The sequence below is a fragment of the Lolium rigidum genome, chromosome 4, assembly GCF_022539505.1.
Source record: "Lolium rigidum isolate FL_2022 chromosome 4, APGP_CSIRO_Lrig_0.1, whole genome shotgun sequence".
Classification (NCBI taxonomy): Eukaryota; Viridiplantae; Streptophyta; class Magnoliopsida; order Poales; family Poaceae; genus Lolium; species Lolium rigidum.
The window spans coordinates 90,001,956-90,016,974 of NC_061511.1; the positions used below are offsets into that span (position 1 = coordinate 90,001,956).

The 15,019-nt window shown below is 47.1% G+C and overlaps 1 pseudogene; it reads right to left on the reverse strand.

The window, feature by feature from the left end:
* Positions 1-2,873: 2,873 nt before the first annotated feature.
* Positions 2,874-8,771, reverse strand: LOC124708249 (annotated as a pseudogene).
* Positions 8,772-15,019: the final 6,248 nt, after the last annotated feature.

Sequence of the window (15,019 nt, forward strand, 5' to 3'; positions counted from 1 at the left end):
GCTTCACGTCTCCTCTCTTCCTCCCTACGCCGACCTCCTCTCTCCTTCTATCTTCCTCCCAGCATCGCTCCTCCTCCCACCTTCTATCATCCTCCCGTCTCTCCTCGGCTGATCTGAACTGAGGATTGTACGGCGGTCTCTGGTAACCACCTCTTGGCGGAGATCTGCGAGGAGGCTTGCGATCCATCGATCCAACCACCTGCACGAAGGATCTAACGTCACCGGATCTCACCCCTTGCCAGATTCGTGGCGGAGAAGATGATGGAGCTTGGCTTCGTGGTGGATTGGGGTCCTTCACGAAGATGACGCGCCATCGATCTAGGTTTGGAATGGGGAAGTTGTTGGAGACTCGTCCGCAGGAGGCAACTGATATATCTCGGGCTGGTCTCTCCTGAACAGTGATGGGTTGTGGCCTGTTAAACGAAGCTTCGGCCGCCATGACTTCAAAACGGGCCTGCAGCCCAACATCCGAAATTCACCGCGCGTACACAGGACGGCGAGACCGACGGAGCTGGCACCTGCGTCGCCATGCCATCGATCTCGAGCTCTGGCATCTGCGGACCAACCAGCACATGGTAGGACGGGAACATCATCGTCATCCCGTTTCCGATCCGTCGGTCACCGACGATCCTCTCGATCTCCAACCCTGCATCATCCAAAAGTAGGATGATCTCGTGAGCGATGCTGAGGATCGAACCGTACCTCCGCAGCCCCTCGTCGAAGTAGATTGCCCTCCATCTCCGGCATCGCGCTGCGGCGTTGGACTCCGGCGGGCGGGGATCCTCGGCGGCGGGGCGGCGCCAGAAATCGGCTGCGTGTCGCCTGCTCGACGCGCGTCTCACGAAACGTGTCGCCATCATGCACATTTCTCAGGTGCATGAGGAAATAACCACATTATATTTTTAACAAGCCGTTTCAACGAAATATCATCATATAGTAGTATCCACAAAGTAAATTATTGGTCCAAGATTATCAAACAACAAGAGCAAAGGAGGTGTTTAAATGCAATTAGAGGAATTCAAAGCTTCTAGCATATCCGTAAATGTCGGCCCGTAAAAGCTCGTTGGCAGACCGTGGAAAACGCTTTTTACAGGCTTGCATTCTGTTTACGGTTTTAATTTACGAGATATGCCCGGACACACCTCGCGTGAGCCTGTAAACACAAAATGTAAACATCAAATGCAACAATATGTGACATAGTTTGATAACAATGTTTGCAACCAAAAATATGCGCAAATCATCACAATCACGCAGCCATTCACCACCAGGACAAAGGAAGATCAAGATGGGTTCTCCTTTCAATAATCTCGAGTCTCCTCATATTCCACCACTCCCTTCTGTAGGCATCCATGGTGCTAGGATCCATCATCATTGTCCTATTCTTGTTGGAGCTCCATCATTGTCTTCTTCTCCTCGAATGCAATTTTCATCGTTGTCCTATTCTCGTTGGCAATGAGCTTCATCATTGCCTTCTTCTCCGCAAATGTAATTTTTCTCTCGTCCAAAATCCAAAGTGCATCCCAGCTAGTTATCGTTCATGATCATCCTTGCTTTCAATGTCTTAAACGTCATTGTTTCCTTTGACTTCATAAATTCATCAATCTTTTATGCCAATTTTGATGCATCGGCTTCAAGCTTTATCTTCTCTTTTATATTGGTGTTTCCAACTAGCTTCCTCTTGTTCCCTCCTCCATTCTCCTCATGACTAGCATCATCCAATTATAGCAAGGCCCCCTTTCTTCGGTGGTGCTTTCTTGCTCCCTCAACTTCCACTTGTCAACATGTTCTAACAACTTCCAACAATGTTCAAGTGCAAATGGTTTTCTTTTGGAGCCTTGCATTGCTTCGTATCTCTCCATTGCAACACCTTCATACAGTCACAAAGTAAATGCAAAATAAATGCAAAAGACGGGGCATCATGCACATCGTACCTTATGGGCGTATCGACGAACAAGTCGTCAGCGCCGACTTAGTTCTCATGCAGGGCATCCATCACGGCCAAAGGCGGGGTGACGGGAGGAAGGCCCACCAAAACTCGAGGAGTATAGGCCGCGCAGCCCGCTTAGGTAGAGAGGGGGGGCTTAAAAATATTTACGAGTGGCGCGAGTTTACGAATCTGACTTGCGCTAACGAAAACTGAAAACAAGATGTTTACTTACAGTTCCAGCATGTTACAGAATCTGTGCTATAGTTGCTCTTACGCTGGTCAGTTAGGATCAGAACCAAACCGTAGTTTCAAAATAGTCAGCTTTATCGGGTATAGGCAGACAACTAAACGAGAGGAAAACTAAAACCCAACAGAAAACTTTACTTAAAACAAGAATCAAGAGATCAATGGTGACGTCTAGATTTAGGCGTCACTATTACTAATTTGACAATTAGTGGCCATTCTACTATCACGAGGAAAACAAAACAAAACTAAGACGGACTCCCATCCCATACAGAAACAACCTTCGGTAGGAATCGCTCCAGTTCAACCACATGCGATTCTTGGTAAGAATCGCGCCGTCGGACGTCGGTGGGCGGTGATACAATCCAACGACTGGGCTGGCTAGGGTATGCTCGAGGAAACAGGGATGATGAGTCAGACCGACTAGCAGGTTCAGCAGAACTCGCCCTTGGAAGAAAAAGAAAAAGTGTACTCAAATTGTAGAAAATCCTAGAAATTAGAATAAGCCCAAAACATATCAAATCAAGTTTGAAAAACAAAGAGAAACTACAGCGGTGTACATTTTATACGCGTGAGCCATATAGAATAGAATCCACTTGCACTTTCGTGAAAATAATATCTAAATTCAAGTATATGTACATATTAGAATCGAAGTGTAAAAGCATTATGGAATTTTTATTTAAGCCTTTACTAAATCAGCATAAAATCTAGAAATTTCTTGGCTTTATTTGCAGATAAGGAAGTTTTTTAAAAAAAAACCTTGCACCATAATGTACATACACATGCATGCAAACCCAGATCTCTTTTAACTTTTTTGGCTATAAAAAAGAGGTTCAACAAATTCAACATAAAAATAAGGAAAAGAGAGAGGGGCAACCCCCAACCTAATTATCAATAGTAAGGTACAATAAAGTTAGTTCCCTCCTGGCGGCCTGATTTGATGTTGCTCTTGATTATGAGCAGCCTGCTGGGAAAATGGTGGCCTGTGTTCTTGCATTGAGGGACCTCTCTGCATTGTATCTCTTCGCTCAACTTGCATAGTTTCTCGTCGCCTATCATAGCGAGGGACGAGGTCTACTTCTTACCTGCTGCCTCTCAGTGAATTGAAATTGTGGCCTATGAATGACCTTGCCATCTACAAAGAGATCACCTGCTCAAAGTAGTTGCCTAATATAAGTAAAACAGATAATCAAAGAATATATTTGGGTGGAGAAGAAAACTTCTACCTTAAGACAAAACTGAAAGCAAAGAAACAGTAGGTGCACAAGCAAGAACAGCATACAGAACTCATTTCCCGAACTCATTTCCCAGAGGTGATGTTTTGGCTCATCGGTGTAGATGCACCCCATTATGAAAATTGGTAAAAACAAAGTTTCAAAATGTCAAAAAAAAATCTGAAAAAAAATCGCATGTACATCCAAACATTCTATGTTCGCACACAAAGTTTCACGGAAAAATAATTTTTTGTGGCCTGTGTAAAAAAGACAAAAATGTCGCGCAGTCATTATTGAAGCATCGAAAATCGTCTTATTTACACAAGCCACAAAAAAATGTTCTTTTTCTCCCAAGCTTTGTGTGCAAACATAAAATTGTCCGAATGTAGACGCTATTTTTATTTTTTGGATTTTTTTGACATTTTGAATGTGTTTTTAGACAATGAGTTCATATATGCCTAGGAAACAAAGTGGATTTCCCCATGTACTATCATCACCATCACTTGTACATGTAGGCACATGTAAAATACAAAAATTTAATGTCCTTGCACAATCTCAGGGTACATTGCAGAGTTAAGATACAGCACCACATGAAGTGGTTTTGGATTTCTTACGTAATATGATAAAAATGTAAAAGTCAGGTGTGGAAGCTCTGCCTAGAACATGAAGACACACTGGATAAAGAAATAAGTAAATACGAGTACTAACCTCCATAATCCTTGTTAGGCACATCCAAATACGAATCAGGTAATACCCAAAGAACTCCAGGCAATCCTTAAGAAGTAGAAACATCAATAGTACAAAATTCAGTTCAAACGTGATTCTGTGACAATATCTTGCAAAAAAAAGTAGAGCCATGAAATTTCACCTTTAACTTTGTATGATAGCTCCTCCGAAATCAGCGCACCAAACCCTGTGTAAGTTGTAGTGCATACTGAATAGATCTTCTTCTTTGCCTCCTCCTCACTGAACAAAGGAATTAAAATGAATATCCGTTTATTGCAATAGCATGGAAATTCATTACAAACGTTCACATCAACCATAAAAAATGGACTAAAAGATAATCTTATAGCCTATAGTTAGTAGTTACAACATGATGTTTAAGAAGTACAAAGGGTTGATAAAGTACTCAGGGGTACTGTTTCTGTTTAAAATAATAATAATGGGCTAACACCTAAAAGTGTGACAAGCCGATGCAAGCTGCACAGCACAGACAGCTACCAGTAATCAGGAAAAACAGCTTGTATTCTTAAGGAAAGAGTTATCAACTTATTATAACAGGGAAAGAGATGGAAATGCACATCTGAACCCGAGCTCACATGCTCCTGCTTCAATAAAAAAATTATAAAAAAATAGCAAACAAAATCAAAAAAATCTGAATTTTTTTAACAACGAACATGAGAATGTGTTCTAACTGCAAGCAACATTGTGGTGAGAAATTACATGTTTGGTGGTCGATGCAAGAATAACAAAATTTGCTGCTGTTTGGAGCATTTAGATTTGTTGTTTGGAACAACCAGATTTGTCTTTTTTGCACAGACCACTACATGTATCTTTTCTAGGATATTTTTAGCATGCCATTAGAAGACACGTTCATGTTCATTGTACAAAAAATTTCAGATTTTTTGATTTCATTTGCTATTTTTTTGATTTTTTTACTGGAGCATGAGTATATGAGCTCGGGAGCAGAAAAAGCATGTCCAGAAAGAGAATGGTTTAGTAAAAAAGTAGATGTCAATTTTGTTAGTTAAGTGTAAATCATATTTCTGGGAACAGCCTGTACCACATCTATCAATGTAAGGATGAAATAAAAGAAGTCCCTTAATTAAGCCCTGTTTGACATCAGGGGCAAGCCTTGTAGCCAGTCAAAGGTGAGTGCACCCTATCTCTGATATTTTTTTTTCGAGAAAACGCAATGACATTGCGTTTCTTTTCATTTCAAAGAAGAAGATTAGTTTGTTACAAGGTCACGCCTCCATGGAGGGTGAAGAACACCCAGCTACTAACAGAAAACTAGTGTACATCCCAGTCTACAGGTAAGACGGCGCGAAGGCCAAGGGCTCCAGCTCTGGCCCAAAGCGCCGCCTCAATAAACCAGGGTTGATCCTGTCATTCACTCTCTGGATGGATGGCTGCTCTCCATCGAAGACACACGAGTTTCGGTGCTTCCAAATCAACCAGGGCACAAGCAGCGTGGCGGTTGCAAGGCCTTTTCGCATAGGCTTCGGCGTGTGCTGTCTCCCAGTGATCCACCAATCGTGGAGGGTAGGCTCATTGTCAGGTGGTCGACAGGGGAGCCGTAGCCAGGACAGAGTGTCGTACCAAACCTGCCTAGAGAAGGGGCAAGCCAAGGTGAGGTGATGCATGGACTCGGGCTCTTGGTCGCATAGCAGGCACCGAGGATGGTGCTGCAGCCCTCGCCGTCGTAGTCGCTCCGCCGTCCAGCACCGGTCCTTGTTAGCCAGCCAGTGGAAGAATTTGACGCGCGGAGGCGCCCAAGTTTTCCACAGCAGCTTCCAGGCCGGGCAGGCCCTGGAACCCTGGAAAGTGCTCCGGTAGCAGGACTTCGCCGTGTAGACACCGTTTGCGCTCCATCGCCAGACGAGCTGATCAGGTTGGTCTGTGAGGACAGTCGCCTCCACCTGTGTCCAGAGCATAAGGTACTGGCCCAGCTCTTGGAGTCCAAGCACGCCGTGGATGTCGCGCGCCCATCTGTGGTCGATCAGCCCATCTCTGATGGAGGTTGCCTTCCGACGTCTTTTAGGGATACAAGCGTAGAGCTCAGGGGCAATTTGGCTGACAGAGCGACCGGCAATCCATCTGTCTTCCCAGAATCTGCCAAGGCGTCCGTCGCCAGCGATCATATGCGTCGAGGCAAAGAACAGGCTCTGTTCCTGGCGCGAAAATTGCAGCTCTAGCCCTGTCCATGCTCTGTCCTGATCCGTTCTGCTGTACCAAAGCCACCGCATCCGAAGCGCAAGCCCAGCCCTCTCCATGTCCTGAACACCAAGGCCTCCAAGGGATAGAGGCCTGCACACCGCACGCCAGTTGACGTGGCAATGCCCGCCGTTGGCCTCGGCGCGGCCGTCCCAAAGGAAGCCTCTCTGAATCTTCTCGAGGAGCTTTAGGATGCACTTTGGCGGCTGCAGCACAAGGATCTGATGTAGGGGGGTCGCTGCCAGTACAGACTTGACAAGGACGAGCCTCCCAGAGCGGTCCATGAGCGTAGACTTCCAGGTGGGAAGCTTGGCCGCGGTTTTGTTGACCAGCGGTTGCATCTGTGCGCGGGTAGGGCGGCGGAGCGTGAGCGGTATGCCAAGGTAGGTCAGTGGCAGCTCCGCAAGCTGGCATCCCAGAGTTGCCGTGATCACCGCGCTATCGTCAGGCTCACAGTTGAGCATAGTGGCGGAGCTTTTACCATAGTTTACCAGGAGTCCGGAGGCTCGGCCAAATAGGTGCAGGATCGCCCTCACGGCGCCGGTATCCTCCCTAGTTGGATGACAAAACATCACCACGTCGTCGGCATATAGGGAAACCACCGGGATCGTCTTAGTCGGGTGAAGCGCTTGCAGGATTCCGGCGTCGACAGCTCGCATGATCAGCCGCCCAAGGGTGTCAACGGCCAGGACAAACAGCGGCGGCGACAGGGGGTCGCCTTGCCGCAGCCCCCGGCGATGCCAGATTGGTGGCCCAGGGCATCCATTGACCAACACTCGCGTGCTCGCAGAGGAAAGGAGAACCGCGAGCCAGTCCAAGAACTTGGCGCCGAACCCGTACCTCCGGAGGACGTCGAACAGGAAGGCCCAGGAGATGGTGTCGAATGCTTTGGCAAGATCAAGCTTTAGCAGCACTCTCGGCGCCCGCAACTGGTGCAGTTGACGCATGGACTGTCGGACAAGAACGAAGTTGTCATGGAGACTACGTCCACCAATGAATGCATTCTGGTTCTTGCTGACAAGGCGATCAAGCTTTGGGGCCAAGCGCAGCGACAACACTTTCGCTGCAACCTTGCCGATGAGGTGCACGAGGCTGATGGGGCGGTAGTCGCCGAGAGTCTCGGCATCCGGGCGTAGTCTCCATGACAACTTTGCCGAGAATCTCTGATATTCAAACCCACACTCAACCAACCTACCTTATTTTGAACCAACAACAACAGGAAAATCAGTGAGGGTGGCTAAGACTAAGACAGGACCACGGAATGCCGGGGGGTTAGAGATGAGGATGCCCATCTAGCCAGTAATCTCTGCTTTATCAGAAAATACGTTCATGCTCATGGATGCCAAGCACCCCATACATCCAAAAGAAAACAGTAATTCAAAAAAAAAAGGTTTAAAAATCCGAATCCTTTTGGGAACGAAAGATGACCAAGTATTGTACTTGTATAAAAAAATTCACGAGAAATTTAGTATCTTGGGTAAAAAAGACAAAATCAAAAAGCCCCATGTCCAGGATACCATGGGAATTTATTTGCGAGTAATTTACTATTATTGTATCCTGGGTACTATTCACGCTATATTCATCTTTTTTGCCCAGGATAGCATGGGAATCATTTCGAGCCCAAACATTTTTATACGAGTACAATACTTGATCATCTTTTGTTTCTAGGAAGAATTTTTTTTATCTGAAATTACTACGAATTTTTGGGTTTATTGGGTGCATAGTACCAATGTGGTAAAATTCCTGATTTATCCCTCTTTTATCTAAAAAATTCTATACCCTTCAAGGGTTTCGTAGCAAGGTGAAGAAGGCACATGGCGTCAACCTCAAACCTGAGTGGACGCCAGGGTAAGTGGGCAACTCCTAAAGCAGAAGGGAAGATACTGATTGGGATTATGAAAGATCCACCCTAGTTATACAAGAATGGATATGCCTGAAGTTGCATCACCCTAAGTGAGCAAGGACAACGCTGGTATTCACAGAGATGAAGAACACGCTCAATGAATCCAAATAAAAGCGGGCTAATAATGGCAGAACGAGAGTGCATCTACCTTCCGAGGACAGCGGTGAGTGTCTTGACGTAGGCGGCTACCATGTCTTCCTCGGTGGGCTTGGGGTCGGTGGGGAATTCCATGACGATGAGCCAGTGCTCGTAGTCGCAGCCATCCAGCAGGATAGTCTCCTTGGGTGGCCGGTTGCTCCAGTTCGGGGACGGGTCGTTGAGCGGAGAGTACCCGGACTTCCCCGGCAACGCCGTCTTCGCCCCTCGCGATGGCGGCGCCAAGGGAGAGAGGTGGGCTGGGGAGCCAGCGGCAGCTGCGAGGGGGAGGAAGCGACGGGGGAGGGCGCGGGAGGAACGGAGGAGGGCGGAGAGCCCGCGGCGTGTTCCTGCAGCAGCCGCCATGGTTTGGGGATTTGGGGGAGATCGGGGGAGCAGGGTTTGCACTTGGCAGTGCGCGAGACAGCATTCGCTTGTGCCGGTTTGGGTTTACCACTTTACCGTGGCTTTCGGCTTTGCCAATTGCCATACGGCCCATGCCACCAAAAAACACATTTTATCATGCATGGATCGTGCAATGGCTAGATGTGTTTGGGCTTTAGGGCATCTCCAGCGACGCGAGAAAACGGTCGCTCATGTTTGGGCTCCAGGGCATCTCCAGCGACGCGACGTAAACGGTCGCTGAGCGACCGTTTTCGTCCGCCATGACCGGAAATGCGTCTGGAGCCTATTTCAGCGGGGCGACGCAAAGTGACCGCGCCGTCCGCGGAGACGCAAACCTGGCCCAAATATGCGCCTCGGATGCGTCTCTGCGGACGTCCGAAAACGTCCGCTCGCGTCTGGCGGACGTTTCGGCGGGCCCGCCTGGCGGCGACCACCGCGTCGATGCGTCTTCCAACGCGCCGCCGACCGCAAAGCGCGTCGCTTCGGCACTCGCGCCACGTTAATGGCGACGATGTCTCGGCCGCCGAGCGGCCGCCCACCTCCGCCAACCACGTTAATGGCGACGCCACGCGTCCCGCGGCCACCGCATGCCGCCGACCTATATAAAGGGGGCGCGCGTTCTTCTTCATCATCCACTCCTCCAAAGAAACCCTAGCCGCCACAAAGCTCGACCGTAGCACCGCCTAGGTGTTCCTGCGACGCAGCCAAGCCCGCGAGGAAGTCCACGGCCGGTCCTGGTGGCCTGCAAGGCGGTCGAGGCCGCGGCCCTGGGCGCCCCCGTGGTCGGGGCAGGGGCCGCCGTGGTGGAGCAGCTACGGCCCCACGCTCGCCATCGCATGCGCCCTCCTCGTCCTCGCAGGAGGAGCGCTGCTTCGAGTTCCTCCTCCGCATCGACGACGACTGATAGGGCAAAGGTGGCCGATCTTTCGATGAGAGTATGATAGCGTCGATTTGTTGGTGGAGTTCGTGCTTGACGATCCGACTACACGTGCAAAGCTCCTGCGCCAATGCAATCGCTAGGACAATCTCCGGGAGTTACTGATCTTGCGAATGCACGATCAGCCTGACCAGCGAGGGTCTTAATTCCTACCTGAAATCGAGAACAAGTAAGGAATAAAGATGCAATCAGAATATTGCGAATATAGATGAAATCTTTATTGAAAAGGTGGGATTCCGAATAGTCTGTCTTGTTCTGGGCGTTGGCCTCAAAAGAAGTACACGAGAGTTGCAGCGATGGCTAACTTTTAATCTAATCAAAATTCGAGTCTAAACGTGACGGCTATGGGGGTATTTAAAGGAGGAAAAGGTGGGGTTTCGGCCAGCCATACATATGGTGGCCGAACCAAACCCTAGAAGGCCTTTCCCCCTTAATACGGACTCTAAAAAGTGGCTGACTTAATTCTTGCAAAAATAACATGGGCCTGGCCCAAAACTAAAGGTGACGCAGCACCATATTATGCTATGGACGAAATTATGAAGTGGGAAACTCTATATTTCGTCCATGTCTTCATCTCTTCTTATGGTGGCTTCAAAGTTCTGAAATCTCCACTTGCGGCGTCATCTTCAATCCTCAAATGCTTGCTGCCATCTCCTCCATGCGTGATCATGCTCCAATGCTTGTCCTCCTCATCCATGCTTGGTCCATCATTCCTAAGAGTAACAAACATATCTGATTTAGGCAGCATCATATTCTCATGTATGTGAGGAATAGTTCCAAGAAACGAAAGTACCTGATAGTTAAGTTGTTTGGCACGAGCTCGAGTGATTGGTCCTTGTATTTGTATCGTTGTAGGTACAGCGGTTGTATCAAGAGATGGGATGTCCTCATCATGCCCCCCTTCTTGAATTGAAGTCGTCCTCGATGAAAGCTCCTCTTCTTCACCAAAGTAAGGCTTCAAATCTGCAATGTTAAATGTAGGACTAACCGGACCCAATTCTGCAGGAAGCTCAAGTTTATATGCATTATCATTTATTTTCTCTAACACCTTAAAAGGATCAGCAGCGCGTGGCATTAGTTTAGACTTGCGCAATTCAGGAAGACGATCTTTGCGCAAATGCAACCAAACAAGATCACCAACATCAAACACAACATGTTTTCTTCCTCTATCCCCAGCAATTTTATACTTAACATTCATGCGTGCTATGTTGTCTTTAGTAGTCTCATGCAATTTTAGTATCAATTCAACGACGGTCCGTAGCATCCAAATTATTTTGCACGAGAAGATGGTAAAGGCAACAAATCAATAGGTGCACGTGGTACAAAACCATAAACAATCTCAAATGGGCACATCTTAGTGGTAGAATGCAGCGAGCGATTGTAAGCAAATTCAACATGAGGTAAACATTCTTCCCACAATTTTATGTTCTTCTTCAAAACAGCCCATGAGCATAGTAGACAAAGTTCTATTTACTACTTCAGTTTGTCCATCATTTTGGGGATGACATGTAGTACTAAACAGCAATTTAGTCCCCAACTTAGCCCATAAACATCTCCAAAAGTGGCTAAGAAACTTAGTATCACGATCAGAAACAATAGTATTTGGCACACCATGTAATTAAACGCACAATTTCGCGAAAGAACAAATCAGCAACATGTGTAGCATCATCAGTTTTGTGACATGGAATAAAGTGTGCCATCTTAGAAAACCTATCCACAACAACAAAGATACTATCCCTCCCTTTCTGTGTACGAGGCAATCCCAAAACGAAATCCATAGAAATATCCTCCCAAGGTACACTAGGAACAGGAAGAGGCATATATAAACCATGTGGATTAAGTCGAGACTTAGCTTTTTGACATGTAGTGCAGCGTGCCACAAATCTCTCAACATCTCGACGCATACGTGGCCAAAAGAAATGTGCAGCAAGTACATCATTGATACGTCTCCGACGTATCGATAATTTCTTATGTTCTATGCCATATTATTGATGATACCTACATGTTTTATGCACACTTTATGTCATATTCGTGCATTTTCTGGAACTAACCTATTAACAAGATGCCGAAGTGCCAGTTCTCGTTTTCTGCTGTTTTTGGTTTCGAAATCCTAGTAACGAAATATTCTCGGAATTGGACGAAACGAAGACCCAGGGGCCTATTTTGCCACGAACCTTCCAGAAGACCGAAGAGCATACGAGTGGGGCCACGAGGTGGCCGAGACCACATGGCGGCGCGGCCAAGGGGGCCCGCGCCGCCTGTGGTGTGGGCCCCTCGTCCGCCCCCGACTCGCCCTTCCGCCTACTTAAAGCCTCCGTCGCGAAACCCACGATGCGAAAAACCACGATACGGAAAACCTTACCGAGACGCCGCCGCCGCCGATCCCATCTCGGGGGATTCCGGAGATCTCCTCCGGCACCCCTGCCGGAGAGGGGATTCATCTCCCGGAGGACTCTACACCACCATGGTCGCCTCCGGAGTGATGAGTGAGTAGTTCACCCCTGGACTATGGGTCCATAGCAGTAGCTAGATGGTTGTCTTCTCCTCATTGTGCTTCATTGTTGGATCTTGTGAGCTGCCTAACATGATCAAGATCATCTATCCGTAATACTCTATGTTGTGTTTGTCGGGATCCGATGGATAGAGAATACCATGTTATGTTAATTATCAAGTTATTTCATATGTGTTGTTTATGATCTTGCATGCTCTCCGTTATTAGTAGAGGCTCGGCCAAGTTGATGCTAGTAACTCCAAGAGGGAGTATTTATGCTCGATAGTGGGTTCATGTCTCCGTGAATGCGGGGAGTGACGAAACCCCTAAGGTTATGGATGTGCTTGTTGCCACTAGGGATAAAACATTGATGCTATGTCCGAGGATGTAGTTATTGATTACCGCGCAATACTTAATGCAATTGTCCGTTGTTTTACAACTTAATATCGGAGGGGTTCGGATGATAACCTCGAAGGTGGACTTTTTAGGCATAGATGCAGTTGGATGGCGGTCTATGTACTTTGTCGTAATGCCCAATTAAATCTCACTATACTTATCATGACATGTATGTACATTGTTATGCCCTCTCTATTTGTCAATTGCCCGACTGTAATTTGTTCACCCAACATGCTTTTATCTTATGGGAGAGACACCTCTAGTGAACTGTGGACCCCGGTCCATTCTTTTAATACTGAAATACAAATCTGCTCGCTGATGACCCACAAGTATAGGGGATCGCAACGAGTCTTCGAGGGAAGTATTACCCAATTTATTGATTCGACACAAGGGGAGACAAAGAACACTTGGAAGCCTTAACAACGGAGTTGTCAATTCAGCTTGCACTGGAAACGAGACTTGCTCGCAAGAGTTTATCGAGTAGTGAACAGTTTTATAGTAGCAGCAGTAGTGAAATAACAGCAGCAGAGTAACAAAGACAGCAGTAGTGATTATAGTAAACAGCAGGATTAAAATACTGTAGGCACGGGGACGGATGACGGGCGTTGCATGGATGAGAGAAACTCATGTAACAATCATAGCAGGGGCATTTGCAGATAATAATAAAACGGTATCCAAGTACTAATCAATCAATAGGCATGTGTTCCAATTATAGTCGTACGTGCTCGCAATGAGAAACTTGCACAACATCTTTTGTCCTACCAGCCTGGTGGCAGCCGGGCCTCAAGGGAAACTACTCGGATATTAAGGTACTCCTTTTAATAGAGTACCGGAGCAAAGCATTAACACTCCGTGAACACATGTGATCCTCACATCACTCGCCATTCCCTCCGGTTGTCCCGATTTCGTCACTTCGGGGCCATTGGTTCCGGACAGCGACATGTGTATACAACTTGCGGGTAAGACCATAAACAATGAATATCATGATGAAATAATAACATGTTCAGATCTGAGATCATGGCACTCGGGCCCTAGTGACAAGCATTAAGCATAACAAGTTGCAACAATATCATAAAAGTACCATCTACTGGACACTAGGCACTATGCCCTAACAATCTTATGCTATTACATGACCAATCTCATCCAATCCCTACCATCCCCTTCGGCCTACAGCGGGGAATTACTCACACATGGATGGGGGAAACATTGCTGGTTGATGGAGAGGCGTTGGCGGTGATGGCGGTGATGATCTCCTCCAATTCCCCGTCCGGCGGAGTGCCGAAACGGAGACTCGGCTCCCGCGACGGAGTTTCGCGATGTGGCGGCGTTCGGAGGGTTTACGGCGACTTCGACTTCTCTCCGTGCGTTTTTAGGTCGAGGCGAATAAGTAGTCCGAAGGAGGGCGTCGGAGGCCGGCCGAGGGGGCCACACCACGGGCCGCGCGGGCCCCCGGGCCGCGCCGCCCTATGGTGTGGGGCCCTCGGGCCTCCACTTCAACCGCCCTTCGGCTCCGTTAGTTTCCCGGGAAAATAGGGCCTTCGCATAAATTCCGAGGTTTTTCCCGAAAGTTGGATTTCTCGCACAAAAACGAGACACCGGAGCAGCTTCTGCAAAACGGCGTTAGTCCGTGTTAGTTGCATCCAAAATACACAAATTAGAGGCCAAACAATAGCAAAAGTGTTCGGGAAAGTAGATACGTTTTGGACGTATCAACTCCCCCAAGCTTAGCTTATTGCTTGTCCTCAAGCAATTCGGTTAACAACCGAGCGATAAAAGAACTTTCACGAACACATTTGCTCATATGATGTATATATTCTCATGATATGGCTAATACTTGAGCAGTTCATAATGAGGTACATGCAAATAAGATCATCTAACAGCCTATGTCAATCATGAAGAGGTACCAACAATTAATAATAAGCATCATGAATCATGTATATAAGCAGGATTGCAATGTTCATAAGAGAGTATGATAAAGTGGTATCTCGCTTGCCTGTATTTGATGGCAAAACATAAATGCCCGGGCACCTTCGAAATTCATAGAAAGACTAGAAGTAGTGATTGTCAAAGATAAAAGCATCAAAGTTATACCACAATCAATCATATTTTGAGACAAGCATATTATACTAAGAATGACAGTTGTGCTCTCAAGAAAGTGCTCAAAGAAAGGATGGAGACACAACATAAAAGTAAAAGATTGTCCCTTCGCAGAGGGAAGCAGGGATTAACATGCGCTAGAGCTTTTCATTTGCAAAACAGGAGTAAAATTATTTTGAGAAGTGTTTGTTGTTGTCAACGAATGGTAATGGGTACACCAACTACCTCGCCAACCGGACTTTCAAGAGCGGCTCCCATGAATTATTGCATATTTATTTGGCACTCCTTCCAACCTTTCTTGCACAAACCATGGCTAACCGAATCCTCGGGTGCC